At 47.4% G+C, this 25,795-nt stretch overlaps 1 protein-coding gene across 3 annotated transcripts in view; it reads right to left on the bottom strand.

Annotated features, from left to right (window-relative positions):
- LOC132379101 (SH2 domain-containing adapter protein F-like) overlaps positions 1 to 25,795 on the bottom strand; it is a 267,029-nt gene that overhangs the window by 113,704 nt on the left and 127,530 nt on the right. The window lies entirely within an intron of this gene.

Here is a 25,795-nt window from a genome sequence, read left to right as displayed (position 1 = left end):
TTGGTGTCTTTAACAACTGGGTAATAATAGAAATGGAGTAATTAATATCTGAGTTTAAAATAACTCACAAAATCAGTGACATTACCATTGAGTAAAACAAAATTCTCAGAATCAGAGTCATTAGCAACCAGGTAAAACAAAAGTCATTGAGAACAAGTGAAGTAATATTCTCAGAATCAGAGTCACTAACAACCAGGTAAAAAATCACTTGCAGCAGACTTACAAAAAAATGAGACCGTATCAAGGGTCTCGCCCTGCTGGCTTGGAAATGCTAGGATGGTTTGATTCCAACAATTGCCATCAAAGGACGTCTCCAATGGACACCTGGGCTCTTATCTACCTGACCGCGGCCTTGCACCTGCACTGTGCTTCCTCTGTGACTGCAATCTGTTATTGCTTTCCCTTTGTACTACATCAGTGTGTTGACTAACCACATTCGAGCCACACTTGGAGTGTTGTCAACAGCTGTGGGTCCTGTATCTCAGAAAGGATGTGTTGTCATTGGAGAGAGTCCAGCGGGGTTTCTCGAGGATGATTCTGGGAATGAAGGGGTTAACATATGAGGAGCGTTTGGCAGCTTTGGGCCTGTACTCACTGGAATTTAGCAGAACGCAGGGGGAATCTCATTGAAACCTACCGGATGTTGATAGGTCTAGATTAGGTTGATGTGGAGAGGATGTTTCCTACAGCGGGGGTATCCAGAACTAGAGGGCACAGCCTCAAAATTGAGGGGCAACCTTTTAGAACAGAGGTAAGGAGTAATTTTTTTGGTCAGAAAGTAGTGAATCTGTGAAATGCTCTGCCACAGACTGCAGTTGGTCCAAGACTGTGGGTATACTCAAAGCATAAGTTGATAGTTTCCTGGTTGGTCAGGATATCAAAGGATATGGCATGAAGGCAGGTGTATGGGGTTGAGTGGGAATCTGGGATCAGCCATGGTGGAATGGTGGAGCAGACTTATAGACAGTAGGTGCAGGAGTAGGCCATTCGGCCCTTCTAACCAGCACCGCCATTCACTGTGATCGTGGCTGATCATACACAATCAGTACCCCGTTCCTGCCTTCTCCCCATATCCCTTGACCCCACTGTCTATAAGAGCTCTAATGGGCTCTTATACTTACTTAATGGGCTGAATGGCCTAATTCTGCTCCTATGACTTATGGTCATGACGTGTATGGATGGCATGCAAAACAAGGTTTTTCACTGTGCCTCAGTACATGTGACAACAATAAACCAATTTATGTTAAATTAAGTTTTCTATTCTCTTGTTCTGTGGGATCGATGGTGCAGTGACTAAGTTGCTGAATGACTGACTCAAAGGCTGGACTATTGATCTGACTGCAAGAGTTCAAAACCCCACACAACAGCTGGTGAATTTAAATTTGGTTAATTAAATAATTTCCAGAGAAGATGAGAACAAGAAATCAGCCATCCTGAACCAGTGTGTGACTCCGGACACATCACTGTGGGTGCATCATAAACAGCCCCTGCAAAGGGCTGGCATGCCACTCAGATGAGGGGTATTTAGGGATTTATCTCCCCTCTAATGATGGTAAAATAGCCACAATGCCTGGAGGAACTTCAGGCAGCCATTTCCTATCTCACAACAGTGATGAGCTTCACTGGCCTTGGCGCAGTGGGTGCAGCCACCGCCTCACACATCCAAGGTCCATGGTTTGATGCCCACCTCGTCCGCTGTCTATATGGAGTTTGCGGATTCTCCCTGCTCCAGTTTCCTCCCACATCCCAAAGATGTGCATGTTAGCAAGTTAATTGTCTCCCCTACTAATATGTGAGGGATGGAATTGTTGGGAACATTGGGAGAATACATTACAGGGAAAATGAACGGGAGAATGGGATTGCTCTGTGAGCCAGCAGAGATTCAAAGGGCTGAATAGTCTCCTATGTTGTAGGGAAATATGAAGGAAATTTAGGGTGTCTAGAAAACATGTGGAAGGCAGTATAGAGATATGATGCTCTTTTTAACATAGAGCAGTACGGAACCTTCAGACCATGATGTTGTGCCAAATATTTAACTTACTCTGAAATCAATTTAGCCTTTACTTCCTTCCTACATGACCCTCCATTTTTCTATCATCTAAGAGTTTCTTAAATACCACCATGCCTGGCAGAGTGTTCTATGCATGCAGCATTCTGTGTAAAAAAACACTTAACTCTGACACCCCCCCCATAATTTCCTCCAATCACCTTAAAATTACACCCCCTTTAAATTGCAACATCATTGCTGCCTGATTTACCTCATCCAACCTCGGTGATGTTGCATAGCTGGACGTCGGTGTGGGCTGTGCGAATGTTATGGAGGAGGGGGATATAGATGGGCTATGAATGGGCAGGGACACAGACTGTAATGTGGAAAGAATGCGAGGTCTCCCATAGAGATGCAGAGATTTTCCAGGCAGCAGACGTTCCTGCAGTAATGCATTGGGCGAGACCGCCTCTAACCAATCCAGGGGATGTTTACCTTGGAACGAATCACTGCCTATTGAAGGACTCAGCAGCATCAGGAAGTCTAAATAATTGAGTGGTGATAAAAGCTTCTTGTGCTGAGCGGAGCACTGGAATTCCGTGTTTATCCACAGATTTGAAATGTTATTCCTCTCCTGTTTATCATCAGCCAACCACCGTATCCGGTTGCTACCCACACTGAACATCATGCAGAAGGCAGGAATTCAGCCCTGACCATATGAACCACGCCCTTGGTGGTGAGGTGTGGCTGGCGTTCACCAAGGAGGACCCGTCCCTGTCGCTGTAGACCTACCTGGGCAACGGTATCCCTCCCTCTTCTCCCCTGGAACCCAATGTGTGAGTAAATCTTCCAAGGTACAGGACAATTGAGAAAAGCTTGTAACTCCCATGGGTTTACAACATAGAACAATACAGCACAGGGGCATACCTGCACCAACCATGCTACCACCTTACCAAACTCATCTACCTGTAGGTGACCTGTGTTTGCCACCTGTTCATAAATAAAGTCAATGAGATCCAACCAGGAAGCTTTGATTCTCTTCCTGAACCACATGGACTACGCCCTTGGTGGTGAGATGGGGAAGGTGTTCACAGGGAAGGGCCTGTCTCTGTCTATATGGAACCTGCCTAGGCAAATGTGTCCCCGCAGAACAGATCACGGTCCAGCCTTGGTAGCCACCCGTACTTCAAGCTCTGGAATTGCCTCGCTAACCTCTCTGCCTTGAACCTACTTCCTCTCTTCTGTACAGGCTGAAAGGTTCTGATGGAAGGTCATCTCACAGATGCTGCCCGACCTGCTGAATATTTCCAGCAATTTCTGTTTTTATTTCAGATTTCCAACATCTGCCTGACTTAGATTTGGAAACTTCCTGACCAAGTAACTCTTTACATGGTTTGGTCCGGATTCTGACTGAATGGCGTTTTTCACTGTGTGTGAACAGTTTGTTGAGGGGACTAGTGGGTGGAGGGTGGGTATATCTGCCCCTGGAATTGCCCAGATACAGACATAGAGCACTACAGCCCTGTCAACCCACCTACCTGCTCTCCAACCACGTTTCTCCATACCCATCCCATCCATGCATCAATCCAAATTTCTCCTACACGTAACAAATGAATCTGCATTCGCCACTTCCGCTGACTGCTCGTTCCACATTTGCATCACCCTCTGAGTGAAGAAGTGTTTGCTCTGAATAATTTATCTCAAAGTGACACAATCAGTCAGCTGATGTGGTCCTGGGTCCAGTTGCAGGAGATTGCTGTGACCTCTGCACATTGGGCACAGGCCTAGTGTGTGCTGGGAGATCACAGCAGATGGTGAGAGTTCAGCATGTGTTATTGATGTTTCCCTTCAGTGCTCCAGGTTAGTGAACGTCTCCCCCTCCCAACCACATCTGTAGTGAACTACTCTTGCCCTCAGGACCACCATGTCTTTAACAAAGGAATGGCACTGTACAGGTGACAAACAGGAGCAGGGTTAGGCCATTTAGCTCCTCGAGCCTGTTGTCCTATTCAGTAAGATTATGGCTAAACGTCTATCTCTGCCCTACTTTCCTGCTCCCATCTCATCTTTCTCGGTTGCAGTTGCATCTAAATTCCACCAGTTACTCCTGCACACTCGGATGCACTCAGTGATGGATCCTCCACATCCTTCTGAATTAGAATCTTGAAGGTTCACCACCTCTGGATGAAGAGTCTTTCTAGACAGTGATGGGCCCTCCACATCCCTCCTAGATACAGAATCTCAAAGGTTTACCTCTCCACTCGGTGATGGGCCCTCCACAACCCTCCTAGATACAGAATCTCAAAGGTTTACCTCTCCACTCAGTGATGGGCCCTCCACAACCCTCCTACATACAGAATCCCAAAGGTTTACCTCTCCACTCGGTGATGTGCCCTCCACAACCCTCCTACATACAGAATCTCAAAGGTTTACCTCTCCACTCGGTGATGGGCCCTCCACATCCCTCCTACATACAGAATCCCAAAGGTTTACCTCTCCACTCGGTGATGGGCCCTCCACAACCCTCCTAGATACAGAATCTCAAAGGTTTACCTCTCCACTCAGTGATGGGCCCTCCACAACCCTCCTACATACAGAATCCCAAAGGTTTACCTCTCCACTCGGTGATGTGCCCTCCACAACCCTCCTACATACAGAATCTCAAAGGTTTACCTCTCCACTCGGTGATGGGCCCTCCACATCCCTCCTACATACAGAATCCCAAAGGTTTACCTCTCCACTCGGTGATGGGCCCTCCACAACCCTCCTACATACAGAATCCCAAAGGTTTACCTCTCCACTCGGTGATGTGCCCTCCACAACCCTCCTACATACAGAATCCCAAAGGTTTACCTCTCCACTCGGTGATGGGCCCTCCACAACCCTCCTACATACAGAATCTCAAAGGTTTACCTCTCCACTCGGTGATGGGCCCTCCACAACCCTCCTACATACAGAATCCCAAAGGTTTACCTCTCCACTCGGTGATGGGCCCTCCACATCCCTCCTACATACAGAATCCCAAAGGTTTACCTCTCCACTCGGTGATGGGCCCTCCACAACCCTCCTACATACAGAATCTCAAAGGTTTACCTCTCCACTCGGTGATGGATCCTCCACATCCCTCCTACATACAGAATCTCAAAGGTTTACCTCTCCACTCGGTGATGGGCCCTCCACAACCCTCCTACATACAGAATCCCAAAGGTTTACCTCTCCACTCGGTGATGGGCCCTCCACAACCCTCCTACATACAGAATCCCAAAGGTTTACCTCTCCACTCGGTGATGGGCCCTCCACAACCCTCCTACATACAGAATCTCAAAGGTTTACCTCTCCACTCGGTGATGGGCCCTCCACAACCCTCCTACATACAGAATCCCAAAGGTTTACCTCTCCACTCGGTGATGGGCCCTCCACAACCCTCCTGCATACAGAATCCCAAAGGTTTACCTCTCCACTCGGTGATGGACCCTCCACAACCCTCCTGCATACAGAATCCCAAAGGTTTACCTCTCCACTCGGTGATGGGCCCTCCACAACCCTCCTGCATACAGAATCCCAAAGGTTTACCTCTCCACTCGGTGATGGGCCCTCCACAACCCTCCTGCATACAGAATTCCAAAGGTTTACCTCTCCACTCGGTGATGGGCCCTCCACAACCCTCCTGCAAACAGAATCCCAAAGGTTTACCTCTCCACTCGGTGATGGGCCCTCCACAACCCTCCTGCATACAGAATCCCAAAGGTTTACCTCTCCACTCGGTGATGGGCCCTCCACAACCCTCCTGCATACAGAATCCCAAAGGTTTACCTCTCCACTCGGTGATGGGCCCTCCACAACCCTCCTACATACAGAATCCCAAAGGTTTACCTCTCCACTCGGTGATGTGCCCTCCACAACCCTCCTACATACAGAATCTCAAAGGTTTACCTCTCCACTCGGTGATGGGCCCTCCACAACCCTCCTACATACAGAATCTCAAAGGTTTACCTCTCCACTCGGTGATGGGCCCTCCACAACCCTCCTGCATACAGAATCTCAAAGGTTTACCTCTCCACTCGGTGATGGGCCCTCCACAACCCTCCTGCATACAGAATCCCAAAGGTTTACCTCTCCACTCGGTGATGGACCCTCCACAACCCTCCTGCATACAGAATCCCAAAGGTTTACCTCTCCACTCGGTGATGGGCCCTCCACAACCCTCCTGCATACAGAATTCCAAAGGTTTACCTCTCCACTCGGTGATGGGCCCTCCACAACCCTCCTGCAAACAGAATCCCAAAGGTTTACCTCTCCACTCGGTGATGGGCCCTCCACAACCCTCCTACATACAGAATCCCAAAGGTTTACCTCTCCACTCGGTGATGGACCCTTCACAACCCTCCTACATACAGAATCCCAAAGGTTTACCTCTCCACTCGGTGATGGGCCCTCCACAACCCTCCTACATACAGAATCTCAAAGGTTTACCTCTCCACTCGGTGATGGGCCCTCCACAACCCTCCTACATACAGAATCTCAAAGGTTTACCTCTCCACTCGGTGATGGGCCCTCCACAACCCTCCTACATACAGAATCTCAAAGGTTTACCTCTCCACTCGGTGATGGGCCCTCCACAACCCTCCTACATACAGAATCCCAAAGGTTTACCTCTCCACTCAGTGATGGACCCTCCACAACCCTCCTACATACAGAATCCCAAAGGTTTACCTCTCCACTCGGTGATGGGCCCTCCACAACCCTCCTACATACAGAATCCCAAAGGTTTACCTCTCCACTCGGTGATGGACCCTCCACAACCCTCCTACATACAGAATCCCAAAGGTTTACCTCTCCACTCGGTGATGGACCCTTCACAACCCTCCTACATACAGAATCTCAAAGGTTTACCTCTCCACTCGGTGATGGGCCCTCCACAACCCTCCTACATACAGAATCCCAAAGGTTTACCTCTCCACTCGGTGATGGGCCCTCCACAACCCTCCTACATACAGAATCCCAAAGGTTTACCTCTCCACTCGGTGATGGACCCTTCACAACCCTCCTACATACAGAATCTCAAAGGTTTACCTCTCCACTCGGTGATGGGCCCTCCACAACCCTCCTACATACAGAATCCCAAAGGTTTACCTCTCCACTCGGTGATGGGCCCTCCACAACCCTCCTACATACAGAATCCCAAAGGTTTACCTCTCCACTCGGTGATGGACCCTCCACAACCCTCCTACATACAGAATCCCAAAGGTTTACCTCTCCACTCGGTGATGGGCCCTCCACAACCCTCCTACATACAGAATCCCAAAGGTTTACCTCTCCACTCAGTGATGGACCCTCCACAACCCTCCTGCATACAGAATCCCAAAGATTCACCATCTCTGGGTGCAGAACGTTGCTATATCCCGACCTAAGGGCTTACCCTTCATTCTGAAGCTATGACCTCTTGCTCTAGGTACCTAGCCAGGAGACCCATCCGCATACCCACCCTCTCAAATCTTGACAGAATTTTGGATGCTTCAATGGGATCTCCTCTCGTTTTAAAGATCAGCTTTGTCTTATGTACTCGAAACATACAGTAAAATACATCGTTTGCATTAAGTTAAATCAAATCAGTTAGGATTGCGCTGGAAGAAGTCTGCAAATGTTACCATGCTTCTGGCACCAACAAAGCATGCCCACTGTTCACTAATCCTAACTTGTACATTATTGATATGTGGGAGGAACCCGGAACATTAGAGGAAACCTACACTGTCATGGGAAGAATGCAAACTCCTTACAGAGAGTGGGGGTCTTCCCATCTCTGCTCAAAATGGACGCAGTCTGTTCAATTACACACATACAGTAGACCCAAGTTTTCCCTGCATAGCCCCCACCATATAAACACCCTTTTAAAGGCTGGGAAACCAGCTTTGTAGATAGGTTCCTTCTAGATAGGTTCACCCGGCCTTTATATAATTGTAGCAAGGCATCTCTATTATTGACCTCAGGAAGAGGAAAATGGAGGTCCACGAACTAGTCCTCATCAGGAGAATCAGAGGTGGAGAGGATCAGCAACATCAAATTCTTCAGTGATATCATTTCAGAGGACCTGTCTTGGGCCCGGCACTGAGTGCAATTACGAAGAAAGCACAGCAGCGCCTCTACCTCCTTAGAAGATTGTGAGATTTGGCATGTCATCTAAAACTTTGACAAACTTTTATAGATGTGTGGTGAAGAGTATATTGACAGGGTGCATCACTGTCTGGTATGGAAACACCAATGCCCTTGTATGGGAAATCCTACAAAAGTAGGGAATACAGCCAGTCCATTATGGGTTAAGCCCTCCTCACCACTGAGCACATCTACATGGACTATTGTCATAGGCTCTTGTCATCAGGAACCCCCACTACCCAGGTCATGCTCTCTGCTGCCATCAGGAAGAAGGAACAGGAGCCTCAGGACTCACGCCAACTCTACCTGCAAGTTAACTTTTATGGTATTCTGCACAAGGATTCCCAAGTCCCTTTGCATCTCAGATTTTCAGATTTTCTCCCTGTTTAGAAAATAGACCGCACATTTATATCTACTACAAACGTGCAGGAGCATGCATTTTCCAACATTGTATTTTATTTACCACTTTCTTGCCCACTCTCCTAATCTATTTAAGTTCTTCTGCAGCTTACTTGTTTCCTCAACATTACCTGCCCCCCCCCCCCACCAATCTTCGCATCATCTGCAAACTTGGCAACAAAGCCATCTATTCCAATATCTAAATCATTGATATACAGCATAAAAAGAAGCAGTCCCAACACCGACCCCTGCGGAACACCACTAGTCACTGGCAGCCAACTAGAAAAGGATCCTTTTATTTCCACTCACTGCCTCTTACTAATCAGCCAATGCTCCAACCATGTTAGTAACTTTCCTGTAATACCTGCAGGCATTCACTGTAGAACAAAGAAGTATAATAGAATCAATGAAAAACTGCACACAAAGGCTGGCAAACAACCAATGTGCAAAAGAGGACAAACCGTGCAAATATAAAAATATAATAAATAAGTAAATAAATAATAGTGAGAACATGAATTGTAGAGTCCTTGAAAGTGAGTCCATAGGTTGGGTAGAAACCTTTCAATTCAGGAGGAAAATCAAAAACATGATTCAAAAATGCAAAAGAACATTAAAAAATAATTGAGTCATATTTTAATAAAGCAAATGTAGCCGGATACGCTACATCCATCAGGTAGTCTGTCGGCATTACTAACAGCTTTAAATTTACATTGTTTGAAACTGTTTGAAAGGTTTGTGCTGGATATGACGACTCTTATAAATTATCTTTATCGCTTTCAAACACAGTTGTGTTGCATTTAAATTGTATTTTCAGTTCCCTCAGGTGCCTTGACCTTGGGTTGTTTTACAGGAGATGTGTAGTCTCGCTGCTGAGAAAAATACATTCACCTGTCACATAAAAACAGGAAGATTTTTGATGAACTCGTCTTATCACTTCACCGCCCAAAGAAAGAACGAGACAGTAAGACAGAGCACGGAGATGTTTCCATAACGGAGGCCCTGTCAGCTGTCATGCTGCAAGGTCAGGTTGCTGGGGTATAAATGATCGGACACCTAAATATTTAACCCCTCGTTCACCCTTCAAAATAACAGGGGTACTTCAGTGAACCTACTCTACCAAACCAATGTATAGAATTCCTCAGCATCTCCGATGAATACAGTGGAGTTCTTGAGGGAGCAATGCCTATCCCCCAATATCACTAATGAATTTATATAATCTCAACTGAACTCCTGTGTATGGGATCACACTGTGTATAGTGGGGGAGTCCAGGACCAGAGGACACAGCCTCAGAATTTAAGGCCGTCCCTTTAGATCAGAGATAAAGGGGGCATTTCTTTAGCCAGAGGGTGGTGAATCTGTGGAATTGATTGCAACAGATAGCAGTGGAGGCCAAATCGTTGGGTATATTTAAAGCTGAGGTTGATAGGTTCTCAATGAGCAAAGGTGTCGAAGATTGTGGAGAGAGGGTGGGAGAATGGGGCTGAAAGGAATAGTGAATCAGCCATAATGGAACAGCAGTGCAGACTCGAAAGGCCAAAAGCCCTAACTCTGTTCCTGCACCTTATGGTCTTACGCACACATTGGTTGCTGTGTGTTTTTTTTGACACTACTGGCACTGAAATCCAGAACAACACACACAAAATGCAGAAAGAGCTCTGTAGGTCAGGCAGCATTTATGGAGGAGAAAGAACAGTCACCACTTTGGGCAGAGACCCTTCATCAGGACCGGAAAGGCGAGGGGAGGATTGAAAATAAGAAGCGGGGGAGGGGAAGGAGTACAAGCTGGTAGGTGATAGGTGAGGGAGAACACGAGGGAATCTGCAGATGCTGGAAATTCAAGCAAAACACACAAAATGCCAGTGGAACGCAGCAGGCCGGGCATCATCTATAGGAAAAAGCACTGTCGACGTTTCGGGCCGAGACGTCGACAGTGCTTTTTCCTATAGGTGAGGGAGAAGGTGGCTGGGTGGGAGAGGGGGGAAAGAATTGAGAAGCTGTGAGGTGGTAGGTGAAAAAGGTAAAGGGCTGAAGAAGAAGGAATTTGATAGGACCATGGGAGAAAGGAGAACGAGCACCAGAAGAAGATGACAGGCAGGTGAGGAGGAGAGAAGAGGTAAGGGAGGAAACAGAGTGGGGGATAGAGAAAGAGAGAAGGAAGAAATAACTGGTGGTTAGAAAAATCAATGCTTATGCCATCAAGTTGGAGGCTATCTAGGCAGAAAATGAGGGGTTGCTCCTCCAACCTGAGAGTGGCCTCATTGTGGCAATAGAGGAGGCCATGAGCTGACATATAGGAATGGGAAGGCGAATTGATATTAAAATGAGTTGCCTCTGGAAAAGCCTAAAGTTCTGAAGTGTGTTGGGATGTCCTGATAGGGAGGTGAGATGCTTGCATTTCTGTAGAGCCTTTCTCCGCGCTTTTGCTCCACTGGCAACTTTAGTGAGCTCGTAAAACTCATGGGTCAGAGGCAGGAGTGGAGGGGGTTGGCAGAAGACAGCATTAGAACACAGGGCATTTGACACCTGGAACTTGCTGCCCGAGGAGGTACATACCAGGGACACTTAGACAGACACAAAAGGGCAAGGAATTGATGTGGCCAAGTAGATGAGGGCAAAGGTCAGCATAGACATGATTGGCATTCCTGAGCTGTACGACACAATATTTTTGTCCCTCAGTATCTGAAGCAAACACCCGGTTGGTTGAGGAGGGGAGAGAGAATGGATAAGAGAGCGGTCACTGACACTCCCTGCGTTACAAAGACATTGTGTTCCTTGAAAACAATCTGCCTCACGATTTTCTGTAATACAAATCTTCAACATAGATTGAAGAATTTTATTTAGTTTTTTTTTCTCCCTTACTTAAAATCTTTTAATGAAATTAGGTGCCAGAGGAAGCAGTTGAGACAAGTAGAATAATGAATAGGAGAGGTTTGAAAGATTATGGGCTAAACATGGACAAATGAGACTAGCTCAGTCGGACATCTTGATCAACACAGACGAATTGGACCAAAAGGCCAGTTTCTGTGCTTGTTCCACAGACTCTGACTCTGGGAACAATTTATTTCCTTACCTTGACTCCTTGTGAATTCTATTTTATTTATTTTTATTTAGAGATACGGCACAGTAACAGGCCCTTCCAGCTGTCGCTGCACAATTATACCCACGTGACCAATTAAACTACTAACCCGCACATCTTTGTGGGAGGAAAATGGAGCATCCAAAGGAAGCATGCATGGTCACCGGGAGACTCCTTGCAGACCCATGTGACTGGCACGTTACACTATCTGCCATGTTACCGTGCTGTCCCACTGGAGCATCTCCTGCAGAATAGCCATGGGGCTTGCCCTTTGCAGCCTCTCAATCTCTGTGTGTAATGCCTTGCCCTCAGTGATAGGACTGCTGACTGCCCACCCTCACACTGGGCAGTTCGCTGGTGACACGCAGCCTTCGAATTTATCAGCACCGGTTTATCTGCACAAGGGCAATTTAAAAGCAGGAATTATTATCAGAGATAGCCAGACTGTGCCTGGTAGTCATCAGCTGTCTATACAGGCAAGTTTATCATAGAAAAAAGATGGAAATACCTCTTTGTATTTTCAGCTACAGTGACTGCACTGGGAAGAGAAATCACAGACTAATGTTTCAATCTCAGTATAATTATCTGCAAGCACTTTCTGCTGCTCAGGAAAAGATGGGGAAAGAAAATCATTCTGTGATCTGAGACAGTAAAAAGACGGATGGATAGAGAGAGAGAGATGCAGAGACAGAGAGAGATAGTCAAAGAGATGGAGACAGAGAGAGAAAGAGGCAGAGAAAGAGAGGTATAGACAGAAAGAGGGACAGAAAGACAGAGAGAGATAGACAAAGAGGGGGAGAGAGAGAGAGAGAGAGAGGAAAGAAACAGAAAGACAGATAGAGACAGACAGACAGAAAGAAAGTCAGAGAGAGAGAGACACACACACACATATTCAGGAAAGTGAAACACATAGGCAAACACTAGCAGGGACATGCACAGACATGGGGGGGGAGGGGGAGTAACGTGCAAGGAATCTTCCTGATTCTCCAGACGTGCTCCTGAGGTGCAAACCTGACAATAATGTACAAGGAGCTTCAGGCCAATTGAAACACAACATCCGTCATTACCTGCCACGCTTTCTTCAATGCCGAAGGTACTGGTCAGGAAAGCGAGGCGCTGGTAGACCTGCATCAGAACAGCTCGAGCTCAGGGTGTGTGTGGGTGTGACTGTCCAGTCCCTGACCATTCAATCACACTGGGTATCACAGATTACAGACCTTGGCTGAAGTGGCGTAGCTCAAAATTCAAATAATGTGCAGGACTTGGGAGAGCCTGGAACCCGGGGGTCTTCAGTCTGTGGGAGCCTGAAACCTTGGGGGTCTTCAGGTGGGGGTGGGGGCTGGGGAGGGAGCTTGGAACCTGGAGGTCTTCAGTTAAGGCAGGGGTTTAATGGACAACACCTTATCAACTCAAACACCGTGGGTACCTTCCACAAAGGACACCTTACTCCACGGGTAGTTTAAAGGGGTTTATGATGCAGGAACAGGAACTGTAGTTGTGTGTGCAGGATTGGTGGGGGTTGGGGGAATTAAGGTCACAAGAGATTTCTGGAGACAAACTATCCACTAACATCTGTCTCTCATAACTATCTTGACTAGACTTCTCCCACTCTGTCATTTGTAAAAATGCTACTCTCACTTCTCAGTTCTTCCGTTTCCACTGCATCTGTTCTCAGGACGAGGCTTTCAATTCTAGGCCATCTTAGATGTTCACCTTTTCAAAGCATGGGGTTTCCCATCCACTGATATCAATGCTGCCCTCGCCCACTTCTCACTGGCACCGTATGATGCACCATCAATAACTCACTCTGAGACGTAAGGCGAGATATTGGCTTTTATTGACTGAAGAAGGAACCAGCAGTGAGTGACCATCATATTACATCCTGGAGAATGAGGCAGAGGATTAGACCTGAATCGCCTTTATACAGGGGCCTGTGGGAGGAGCCACAGGAGCAGTCAGCAGGGGGTGTGTCCAGACAGGCACGCGTAGTTCACCACACCGTACCATCAGGCAGGAGGTACAGACACCCCAAAACCCACACCACCAGACTCAGGAACAGTTACTCCGTTCTTGAAGAGAACTGCACAACCCTAACCCTATCTCAGCAACAGAACGCTACACACCATTTCTTATACTACCACGCACCTGTCCCCCACTGCACCTTTGCATTGATGCCCTGGTTTACAGACAAAAGAAAATCTGCAGATGCTGGAAATCCAAGTAACATGCACAAAATGCTGGAGAACTCAGCAGGCCAGACAGCATCTATGAAAAGAGTAAACGTCAATGCTTTGGGCCAAGGCCCTTCGTTAGCACTACTGAAATGTCTCAGCCCAAAATGTCGAGTATTTACTCTTTTCCATAGGTGCTGCCTGGCCTGCTGAGTTCTCCAGCATTTTGTGTGTGTTTCGTGGTTTAGAGTCCTTTTTTCTTCATTTGTCTTGGATAACTTATATTCCGTGTGTTGTCTGAACCTATATGTCTTGATGCTGTTGCAAGCAAGATTTTCATTATACCTGAATCTCACCATTCTTGTGCACATGACAATAAACTTGACTTTACTTGAAATATTTATGGCTGGGTGGGGTGGAGATACGTCTCTACCAAAGGAGGTGGTTTAAGGTGCTCCTTCGTTCTGCTGGCCTGCAGGTCACCTTTGGGCAAGGTGTAGCACCTGCTTACCCCACTCCACTTCCCAATCAGGGTCATCTGAAGTCATGGGAGCAGATAGTGAATGGTCGTATGAACAGCTGGTGTATATCACAAGTCTTGGTTATGCGACCACTGACACCAGGCAGACAATCTCTGAAGAGCATTGATAATGGCTGGAGATACCTGTCTTGTAAAGACACTGCCCAGAGGAAGGCAATGGCAAACCACTTCTGTGGAAATACTTGCCAAGAACAATTGTGGTCATGGACAGATTGAACTGAGATCACCAACCTTTTTTGCACCACGGACCGGTTAATATTCTTGCGGACTGGCCGACGGTGGTGGTTGGGGTGTTAAACACGACTGGAATACAGCGATACTCGAAGGGGGTTCCTTATGTCCAGTCTATTCCGCTATTTAGTTTACGTGGCTCTCAGCACTTGCTTCTGTCTCGCTTACTCACGTTTTTTTCCGCTCAAAAAACTCAACGGGTTTGTCTTTAAGTGCGGGGTGCCTGGACTCAAGGTGCTGAAGCAGTTTTGAGGGCTTCATTGCCTCATTAGACGGCCTCTGGGCCCGAACTCCAGCCTCCTGCCCACACACTGCCAAATGCCATGGTCAGGTGCGGCTGGTCGTGGGTGGGGTGAGAGGACAAAGTAAGGGCCGGAGGTCCCCATGTCGGGGCTGCAGCGGTCGCAGTCTGGAGAGAGAGACCGAGCAAGCGGCAAGGAGTGCGACAGGGCGTGCACTCGCCCCCCCCCCCCCCCCGTAGCATCTATCGGCCGACAAAAGTTTGGCTCAAGGGATGACTTTCAGTAGATCGCAGAGAGGTAGCTACTCTGCTACTTATAAAACCCTGAGCCTGAACTAGGTCGTCTGCGAATATTTTAGCACTGGGTTCCCCACGAACATTTGATAAACTAAACAGATTTGGAGGTGGCACCCATCTGTCCGCGCTCCAGACCAGTAGCAACGGCACTTCTCGCCGGCCGCATGAGGTGGCCGGTTCCCTGAGGCCAACCAGTGACCCCTGGCGTGATCACTATGGTTAGACAATAGACCATAGGTACAGAAGCAGACCATTTGGCCCTTTGAGCCTGCACTGCCATTTTGAGATCATGGCTGATCAACTACTATCAATACCCGGTTCCTGCCTTGTCCCCATATCCCTTGATTCCCCTATCCATAAGATACCTATCTAGCTCCTTCTTGAAAGCATCCAGAGAATTGGCCTCCACTACCTTCTGAGGCAGTGCATTCCATACCCCCACAACTCTCTGGGAGAAGAAGTTTTCCCTTAAATCTGTCCTAAATGACCTACCCCTCATTCTCAAACCATGCCCTCTGGTACTGGACTCTCCCAGCATCTGGAACATATTTCCTGCCTCTATCTTGTCCAATCCCTTAATAATCTTACATGTTGCAATCAGATCCCCTCTCAATCTCCTTAATTCCAGTGTGTACAAGCCCAGTCTCTCTAACCGCTCTGCGTAAGACAGTCCAGACATCCCAGGAATTAACCTTGTGAATCTACACTGCACTTCCTCTACAGCCAGGATGTCCTTCCTTAACCCTGGAGACCAAAACTGTACACAATACTCCAGGTGTGGTCTCACCAGGGCTCTGTACAAATGCAAGAGGATTTCCTTGCTCTTGTACTCAATTCCCTTTGTAATAAAGGCCAACATTCCATTAGCCTTCATCACTGCCTGCTGCACTTGCTCATTCACCTTCACTGACTGATGAACAAGGACTCCTCGATCTCTTTGTATTTCTCCCTTACCTAACTCTACACCGTTCAGATAATAATCTGCCTTCCTGTTCTTACTCCCAAAGTGGATAACCTCACACTTATTCACATTAAACGCCATCTGCCAAGTATCTGCCCACTCACCCAGCCTTCACAAGTCACCCTGAATTCTCCTAACATCCTCATCACATATCACACTGCCACCCAGCTTAGTACCATCAGCAAATTTGCTGATGTTATTCTCAATGCCTTCATCTAAATTGTTGACGTAAATTGTAAACAGCTGTGGTCCCAATACCGAACCCTGTGGCACCCCACTAGTCACCACCTGCCATTCTGAGAAACACCCATTCACCGCTACCCTTTGCTTTCTATCTGCCAACCAGTTTTCTATCCATGTCAATGTCTTCCCCCCCGATGCCCTGAGCTTGATTTTACCCACCAATCTCCTATGTGGGACCTAATCAAATGCCTTCTGAAAATCAAGGTACACTATATCCATTGGATCTCCCTTGTCTAACTTCCTGGTTACATCCTCGAAAAACTCCAATAGATTAGTCAAGCATGATTTACCCTTGGTAAATCCATGCTGGCTCGGCCCAATCCTAACACTGCTATCTAGATATGACAGTATTTCATCCTTAATAATGGACTCTAGCATCTTCCCCACCACCGATGTCAGGCTGACAGTTCGATGGTTCTCTGTTTTCTCCCTCCCTTCTTTCTTAAAAAGTGGGATAACATTAGCCATTCTCCAATCCTCAGGAACTGATCCTGAATCTAAGGAACATTGGAAAATGATTACCAATGCATCCGCAATTTCCAGGGCCACCTCCTTTAGTACCCTAGGATGCAGACCATCTGGACCTGGGGAATTATTAGCCTTCAGTCCCATCAGTCCCATCACCGTTTCCTTCCTAATGTCAATCTGTTTCATTTCCTCTGTTACCCTATGTCCTTGGCCCATCCATACATCTGGGAGATTGCTTGTGTCTTCCTTAGTGAAAACAGATCTAAAGTACTCATTAAATTTTTCTGCCATTTCTCTGTTTCCCATAACAATTTCACCCAATTCATTCTTCAAGGGCCCAACATTGTTCTTAACTATCTTCTTTCTCTTCACATACCTAAAAAAGCTTTTGCTATCTTCCGTTATATTCCTGGCTAGCTTGTGTTTGTACCTCATTTTTTCTCCCCGTATTGCCTTTTTAGTTTCCCAATCATCTGTCCTCCCACTCACCTTAGCTCTATCATACTTCCTTTTCTTTAATGCTATGCAATCTCTGACTTCCTTTGTCAACCACTGTGGCCCCTTTCCCCCCTTTCAATCCTTCCTTCTCTGGGGGATGAATTAATTTTGCACCTTGTGCATTATTCCCAAGAATACCTGCCATTGCTGTTCCACTGTCTTTTCTGCTAGGTTATCTGTCCAGTCAACTTTGGCCAGCTCCTCCCTCATGGCTCCATATTTTCCCCTGTTCAACTGCAACACTGACACCTCCGAGCTGCCCTTATCCTTCTCAAATTGCAGATAAAAACTTATCATATTATGATCACTACCTCCTAATGGCTCCTTTACTGCAAGATCGCTTATCAAATCCTGTTCATTACATAACACTAAATCCAGAATAGTCTTGTCCCTGGTCGGCTCTCATACAAGCTGTTCCAAGAATGCATCCCGTAGGCACTCTACAAACTCCCTATCCTGGGGTCCAGCACCAACCTGATCCCAGTTCACCTGCATGTTGAAATCCCCCATAACTACTGCGACATTACCTTTGCCACATGCCAGTGTTAACTCCCTATTCAACTTGCACCCAATATCCATGCTACTGTTTGGTGGCCTGTAGACAACACCCATTTGGGTCCTTTTGCCCTTACTGTTCCTCAGTTCTATCCACACAGACTCTACTTCTCCTGACCATCCTATCTTTCTGCCCAGTCCGAACAACCACCTGGGCCCTCCAAGGACTTGTGCTTGGCTCAATGATCCCCTCCATGAGCAGCCGCTGCACCTCTGACTGAATGAAGGCCCTGTCCCCCGCGCTGTACCATCTGCTTTTAGTTGCTACAGGTTTACAATCGGGGGTCAGGTTGGCGAACAGCGATGGGGGAGGGATCTTGAGGGTGGAGAGGCTGCAAGTGGTGTCGGTAGCGCAGCTGTCGGCCTGGTGCTGGGTGGGACGTGTGGTTCGGTGTGTGTTCGCAGTCAGTAGCGGGGTATATGGCGAAGTCCTACCAAACTGAGGATTCCTGACAGTGAGTGGTGGGAGGGGCCCATCATATGCCATAGTCACATTTTCGAGATGGCTCTGGAAGTCCAGCCCCAATAGCACAGGTGCGCACAGTTGAGGCATGACCAGTAGCACAAAGTTCCGATATTCTGTGCTTTGCATCACCAATGTCACTACACAACCCCTCCGGATGTCTGTGGAATGCGACCCAGAAGCCAAAGTGATCCTCTGACTTAACGGCCATGTCACAAGTCCACAGTGTTGCACTGTGTCCGGGTCAATAAAACTCTCAGTGCTGCCTGTGTCAAACAGGCAGCTAGTCCTGTGCCCCTCCACCAGGATGTCCATCATTGACCTTGCAAGCTGGTGTGGGGCGCTTTGGTCGAGGGTTATGGTGGCCAGAGTTGAACCGTCTTGGTGCCTGGTAAGCACCGGTGGGTAGGGGGCGGGGCATGCTGACGCCGACAAAGATGGCCGCCCACATCCGGGCATGCAAGATGGCAGCCCCCATGCCTCACACGCAGCGCTGCCCGACCCCGCTCATGGTTTAGACTTACAGACCTTGGCGAAATGGCCCTTCTTCCCGTAGCTGGAGCAGGTCGCTTCTCGAGCCGTGCAGCGTTTTCGGGGGTGCTTTTCGAGTCCGCAGAAATAACACAGCTCAGGCTTCCGCCTGGCCACCGCCGGGGAGTTCGTGGAATCGCGACTGGCAGCGGCATTGGCGAATTCACTCGTGGGAACCGGCAGCGGCGGGGTCTGAGGCATCCACGGAACCGGTGGGGAATCGCGCGACTGGACAGTGTCAGCGTTGTGCAGAGCAGCCACCAGCGTGTCGGCCGTCTCGATTGCCAAGCGTAAGGTAAGATCGGCATTTTCCAGCAACCTCTGGTGCACATACACTGACCTCAGTCCTGCCACAAAGGCGTCTCGTACTAGCAGTTCCGCATGCTGTTCCGCCATGAGCGTTTTGCAGTCATAAGTTCGAACGAGTGTCTGTAGGGCTCGGAGAAACTCTGCGCTCGACTCTCCAGGCCGCTGTCGTCAAGTAGCTAAGCGATGTCTTGTGTAGATGGTGTTCACCGGCCGCAAGTACTGTCTTTTGAGGGCGTCCAGTGCCCCTTCGTAGGTCGACAAATGAATAAACTTTTGGGGTGACCCTCGAGAGGAGAATTCTGTGCATAATGGCGGGTTCAGTTGCACAAACCTCCTCCAAGTATGATTGGAAGCATGTAAGCCAGAGTTCAAAGGCAAGAGCTGCTTCAGGGTCCTGGGGGTCCAAATCCAATCTTTCCGGACGTAAAACTTCCAGTCAATAAAATTGATGCACCATCAATAACTAACTCACTCTGAGACGTAAAGGCGAGATATCGACTTTTATTGACTGGAAGAAGGAACAAACAGTGAGTGACCATCATACTACATCCTGGAGACTGAGAGGCCGGGCTCAGGCCTCGATTGCCTTTATACAGGGGTCTGTGGGTGGAGCCACAGGAGCAGTCAGCAGGGGGCATGTCCAGACAGGTATATGTAGTTCACCACAGCCACCCCACCCCCTCTGCCCACATTTCTGTCCCTACGATAGCACGTATACCCTTGTACATTCATCTCCCAGGTCTGATCTCCCTGCAGCCATGTCTCCGTTATCCCAACAACATCATAGTTACCCATTCGCACCTGAGCTTCAAGCTCATCCGCCTTATTTCTGACACTTTGTGCATTCAGATATAGAATTTTTAGCCCATTTCTCCTCTCTCTGTTTGAATCGTTGCCTATTCTGCTTAACCCAGCTCCTCGAACTCCCATCGGGCTATACGCCCATAGAATTTTGTTGTCCTTCCTAAATTTACTTATTCTTTCAACACATTTAACTTCATGTTCTGTCAGACCATCCCTCTGTACATGTGTCCTCCTTATCACTTGTTCCGCCTCACCTTTCTCTACTACACACTTAATATTCCGGAACCGTGTAGTCCCCACCTGTCCTTTATTCTTCCTCTCACTATCCTCTCTCACATTCTGGATCCCCGCCCCCTGCAAATTTAGTTTAAACCTCCCCCCCTCCCAAGAAGCACGAGCAAACTTCCCTGCAAGAATGTTAGTACCGCTCCAGTTCAGGTGTAAACCGTCCTTTCAGAACAGATCCCACCTTCCCTGGAACAAAACCCAATTATCTACAAACCTGAAGCCCTCCCTCCTGTACCATCCTTTCAGCCACGTATTAATCTTTATAATCTTTCTGTTCCTTGCCTCACTCGCACGTGGCACAGGTAGCAATCCTGAGATTGTTACCCTGGAGGTCCTGCTCTTCAGCTTTGCAAATAACTCCCTGAACTCCCTATGCAGGACCCCCTCACTCATCCTACCCACGTCATTGGTCCCTACATGGACCACAACATCTGGATTCTTGCCCTCCCTCTCGAGAATAACCTGCACCCGATCTGAGATGTCTCGGACCCCAACACCAGGGAAGCAACATACCATCTGAGACTCCTGATCTTCCCCACAAAATCTCCACTGCGCCTCCCTGACTATAGAATCCCCTATCAATATCGCTCTCTTCTCTTCCCTCCTCCTCTTCCTAGGTGACTGATGACCTTGCATGCATTCAAGTTCAACAGTGGGCGTGACAGGGAATGAGGAAAGGTGCAGCTGACTCATATCGTTTCATATTGCCAAATCACATCGTTCCCTCGCGGCCCAGTAGCACATGCTTTGTGGCCCGGTGGTTGGGGACCACTGAGATTGAAGATCCTGGTTGCCCATGTCATACACCATGGTACATAATTATGATGCTGACAAATACAAGGGAGCATATTTTTAAGGTCTGGCAGTAACGCCGCTACAGGCAAGATTGTAGGGGCAACATCAGAGGTAGGTTTCTTTACACAAAGAATGGTAGAGGCATCGGAAGCACTGCAGGGTGGTGGGAGAGGCAGATACATTAGGGACACTTAAGATATACTTAGATAGGCACATGGAAAAATTGAAATGGAGGGCTGTGTAGGAAGGGTTAGGTTGATCTAGGTTAAAGAATTGGCACAATCAGAACTGTGCTGTAAGTTCTATGAAATCATTGAATGGTCAAAAAAAACACCTGGTTCAGCAATCAGGGATGGTAATCTGATTAAAGATCAAAGATTAGCTTTATTTGTCACATATACATCAAAACATCCGAACATACGAGTGAAATGCGTTGTTTGTGCCATCGTTGTGACGTGCCCGTAGTATGCTTCCCTCAGCTCACCAACCCTAATCGTATGTCATTAGAATGTGGGAGGAAACTGGAACATCCCGAGGAAACTGTCGCGGTATGGGTAGAACATACAAACCCTTTACCAACAGCGGCGCTACTGTGCCGCCCACGACCACCATCCTTGACTCGCCAAGTTACTTCACTGTAAACTAACCTGCGGTTGACTTTGAAACACTTCCTCATTGCCGGTACAACAAGGGACAGACAATAGGCGCATTCTCAGCGACAACCTCACACTCTGAACAAAAAATGGAAGTAATCTTTAGTTTTGAAGCCCCTGTTTATAGCCACAACTGTCTCCCTGCTGTTGGAAGTCGCAGTCTCTACCCAGGTATGGTTTTATATCCACAAGGCATAGGATTTGAATTAGGCCACTTGGTCCATCAAGATGCTGAGTTATTAACCACCTCAACTCCGTTCCCCTGCATTCTACCCATATCTTTTGACTTCCTTACTAATTAAATATCTATTGAACTCTGCTGTAAATATACCCAATGCTTTAGCCTCCACAGACATCGGTGACAATGAATTCCAGATTCACTGTCCTCTGGCTAAAGAAATACCTCCTCACCTCTGTTCTAAAGGGGCCGTTCTTCTGTGCTGAGGCTGTGCCCTCTGAACCTAGACTCCCCCTCTACTGGAAACGTCATCACCACGTCCACTGTATCTGGGCCTTTCAATATTCGGTAAGTTCCAGTGAGATTCTAGCCGCCCCCCCCCCCCCCCAATTTAATTCTTCTGAACTCCAGCGAGCACAAGCCCAGAGCCATGAAATGCTCCTCATATGTTAATCCTTTCATTCTTTCATTCCCGGAATCATTCTAGTGAATGTCCTCCGAACCCTCTCCGATGCTAGCACATCCTTTCTCAGATGAGGGGCTCAAAACTGCTCACAATCTTCCAGTGTGGTGTGACTAATGCCTTAGCATACATCCTTGTTTCATTCTTTACATCCAAGTGCAGTCTGGCCAATGCCTCAGCATCACATCCGAACAGGAATCATAGTGGCGATTCATGACTCCTTCTGAGCACACAGAGGATGGGCTGGCAGACGGTTGCTCAGTGGGCACTTCTGGAGTGCAAAAACAAATGCCAAAATGCCACTCAGCCAAGTGCCTCCCTTATCGTTGCATCCACCCCTCTTAAGCATCTCAGTCTGCTGCTTCAAGCCATTTCTCTTCTTTCCTTCCACTCTGCGAGGTTTCCATAGCGACATCCAGTACCCAAAAAAAAAAGCAATTTATGCACTCAATTACTTCCCGTTTTTCCAAAGGCCCATTGAAAGGCACTTTGTCTGGTTTTTACCGGGTGCTCAATTTATTGCTGATGAAAAACTGCTTAGCTAATAGATTATTGAAAAGTAAAAAGAGATAGTGATATCTATTCGCACCAGGCCCACAGAATAACCCTCACCTAGACTTACTTGGGACAAAGCATTTCAAATTTTACAATGAGTCATAATTAAGCATTCCAAGGTGGAAGACTCAAAATTGAGATCATCAAAGTAGAAAAGGTCCAGTTTTCCTGAAGGTAATTGTGTCATTGAGATATGGATCACTATAACACAGAAACAGGCCCTTCAGCCCATCTAATCTATACTTATTCAGAGCATCTTCAGGAGTGTGCATCCCAGAGACCTGCCTGTTGCTAGGATAATGGCTGGCGTAACTTTACCCCTATTCTGTAGGCGCACCAGGAATCAGAGAGTAACTAGGTTACAGGAAAAGGTCAGTCAATAGAATAGCTCTGAGAGCTGGGAGAAATTCAATGGGCTGAACAGTCTCCTGTTTTGTAAATGAATATGAATAAACCAAAAAAATAGTGGTCAATTAAATGCCCATTAAGTTATAGAGCTGTGGAGCTCTACAGTGCAGGAACAGGCTCTTAGGCCCATCTAGCTCATGCTGAAGTGTTATTCTGCCTAGTCTCATCGACTTGCGCTCAGACCAATATCTTCTATCGGGGACTGGCTGCTCACTCCTTCAGGAAAGGGGAAACTAAACAGTGGAAAGTTCCTGAGGTACAAAGGCCATCAATTCTTCACGGTGAAGCAGCAACTCCTGAACAACTGCACCCCTCTTCAGCACTCAGTGATCCTTGCCTGGGCAGGAAAGATTGAGAGAGATGTGGGCCAAAGGCAGGCAAATGGGATCGGCATTGCAATCAGCATGCATGAGATATAGGCCGAATGGCCTGTTTCTGGGCTGTCTGACTCCTTGAATCTGCCCTTTCCATTCCCAATTTCCACACCTCTCTTCAGCACCCAGTGACCATGTGGTCATTCCTTTCCCAGTGAATACGTCCCCCTGCCCCACACCTAGTGCCACACTGAGTGAGGGAACCTCCTGGCACTAGACAGTGTGTGGATCTGTGAGAGGTCAAAATTCTCATCAGAGCAGAAATATCGCCCTCATGCTCCTCCCTGGTTACACATCCCCCGCAACTCCTGCCATCCGACCACCTCTCCTGACCTCCTTGCCCGTAAGTGAATCCTACTCTAATCTTTCAATGATGCCTCTGAATCATTTCCCAAAATTTCTGTATGAGAGAGATTAGCTTTATTTGTCATACTGAAGTGCACTGTTGGCGGCGACGACCAACCTGCAAGTGCCAGCAGGCTTCCGGCACCAATGCAGAATGCCCCCAAGTCACTAATCCCAGCCAGAATATGGAAGGAAACCGAAGTACACGGAGAAAACCCAGGTCGTCATGGGGAGAACGTATAAACTCCTTACAGGCAGCGGTGGGAATTGAACTCCGATCTTCCAGTCGCTGGCACTGTGAAGCATTACTCTAACTGCTACACTACCATGCCTCCCATGGTAGATGGGTTTGGTGCTTGATGAGGCACTTTCATGACTGGATGTGACATTAATAAGTGCGCCAAGTTTAAACAGTGCCAACAGCTTCAACACCACCATTGAGAGCGGCTCCAGGAACCTCACTCTCCTCTGTCGAATGTACCGACACTTCCCAATATTACAGGTCACCACACTCCCTCTTGAGAGTGCCTCGCAAGAGAGTATTCAAACCCAGAGTGAAGCACACCTCCCAACGGGAAGCTTCAGCCAAGGGAGGAATCGGTTGGGTTCCACTGACCCTGTTAACTGTAATTTCTCCTATTTTTATAAGGATTTGGAATCAGATCATTGTCATCATATGTATCTAGATACAGTGGACAACTTGCAGACAAACGGCCCAAAATATTGTTGAAGATCCCTAACACCCATCCCACATTCTCTTTGACCCACTACCATCAGGAAGGACATACAGGAGCATCAAGACTAGGACTGCCAGACTGGGTAGACTGCTTCTTCCCTCAGGCTGAGAGGCTAATGAATACCCTGCCACCACTGAGGTCTCATCACTAGAACAGCGAGCTGCTTACTGTAATGCGTACTGTTTACTGTGCTGCACATTACATGAATTTTGAACAATATTTCATCACCTTATTTACGGTAATATTTTGGTTTATGTGCTATGTGTGATATTTGTTTTGTGGGTGCACTGTGGTCCGGAGGGACATTGTTTCACTTGGTTGTATATATGTAAAGTCAGATGACAATAAAATTGAACTTGAATTTTAAGCTTTGCACACCAACCAGAAAGATCATTTCAAAATATTTAAGTACATCGAGGTAGTACAAAGGAAAAGCAATAACTGAATGCATGTTAGTGTATTAGTGTTACAGTTACAGAGAATGAGCAGTGCAGGCTGACAATGAGATGCAAGAGAGGTAGATTGTGGCATAGAAGGGGCCATTCAATCCATTCAGTCTATGCTGGCTCTCAGAGCAATGCCTTCAGTCCCATTCACCACCACGGTCTGCCCCTGGATCTATCAACTCGCCCCAATTCTCCTGCCGCCTGCCTACACAAGGGGTCACTTATAGGAACTGTGTTGCCTTTATGGCATTTGTTTAGTTTATAATATTTTCGCTTTAGTAATTCGTTGGTTAGCATTTTTTAGTTAAAGTTAGGATTTTTTAAAGTAAATTCATTGTCTGTGATATATCGCGGTATGCGATGACGTCACATTCGGTTTTGCCGCGTCTTGTGGGAAAATACCGGTTTGGAGAAACGGGAAGGAGGGGGCTCACATGTGCAGGATCAGTGCAAGAAAAGTTGTCTTTCTATGCACTAGAAGCAATGCCGTAAGTTCATGAGATAATCGATATGTTGAATTAAAATGTTAACGCTGATTCTGCTAAAAGTAATGACGGTTGATAAGGTTTATGTTTTCGTTAGTTAAAGAGTTGCGGATAGTTTGTGTTGAAGTGTATTTAAAGCAGT

The sequence above is a fragment of the Hypanus sabinus genome, chromosome 21, assembly GCF_030144855.1.
Source record: "Hypanus sabinus isolate sHypSab1 chromosome 21, sHypSab1.hap1, whole genome shotgun sequence".
Classification (NCBI taxonomy): Eukaryota; Metazoa; Chordata; class Chondrichthyes; order Myliobatiformes; family Dasyatidae; genus Hypanus; species Hypanus sabinus.
The sequence above is the reverse complement of the archived record's forward strand: the minus strand, read 5'-3'. Positions and strand labels throughout refer to the sequence as shown.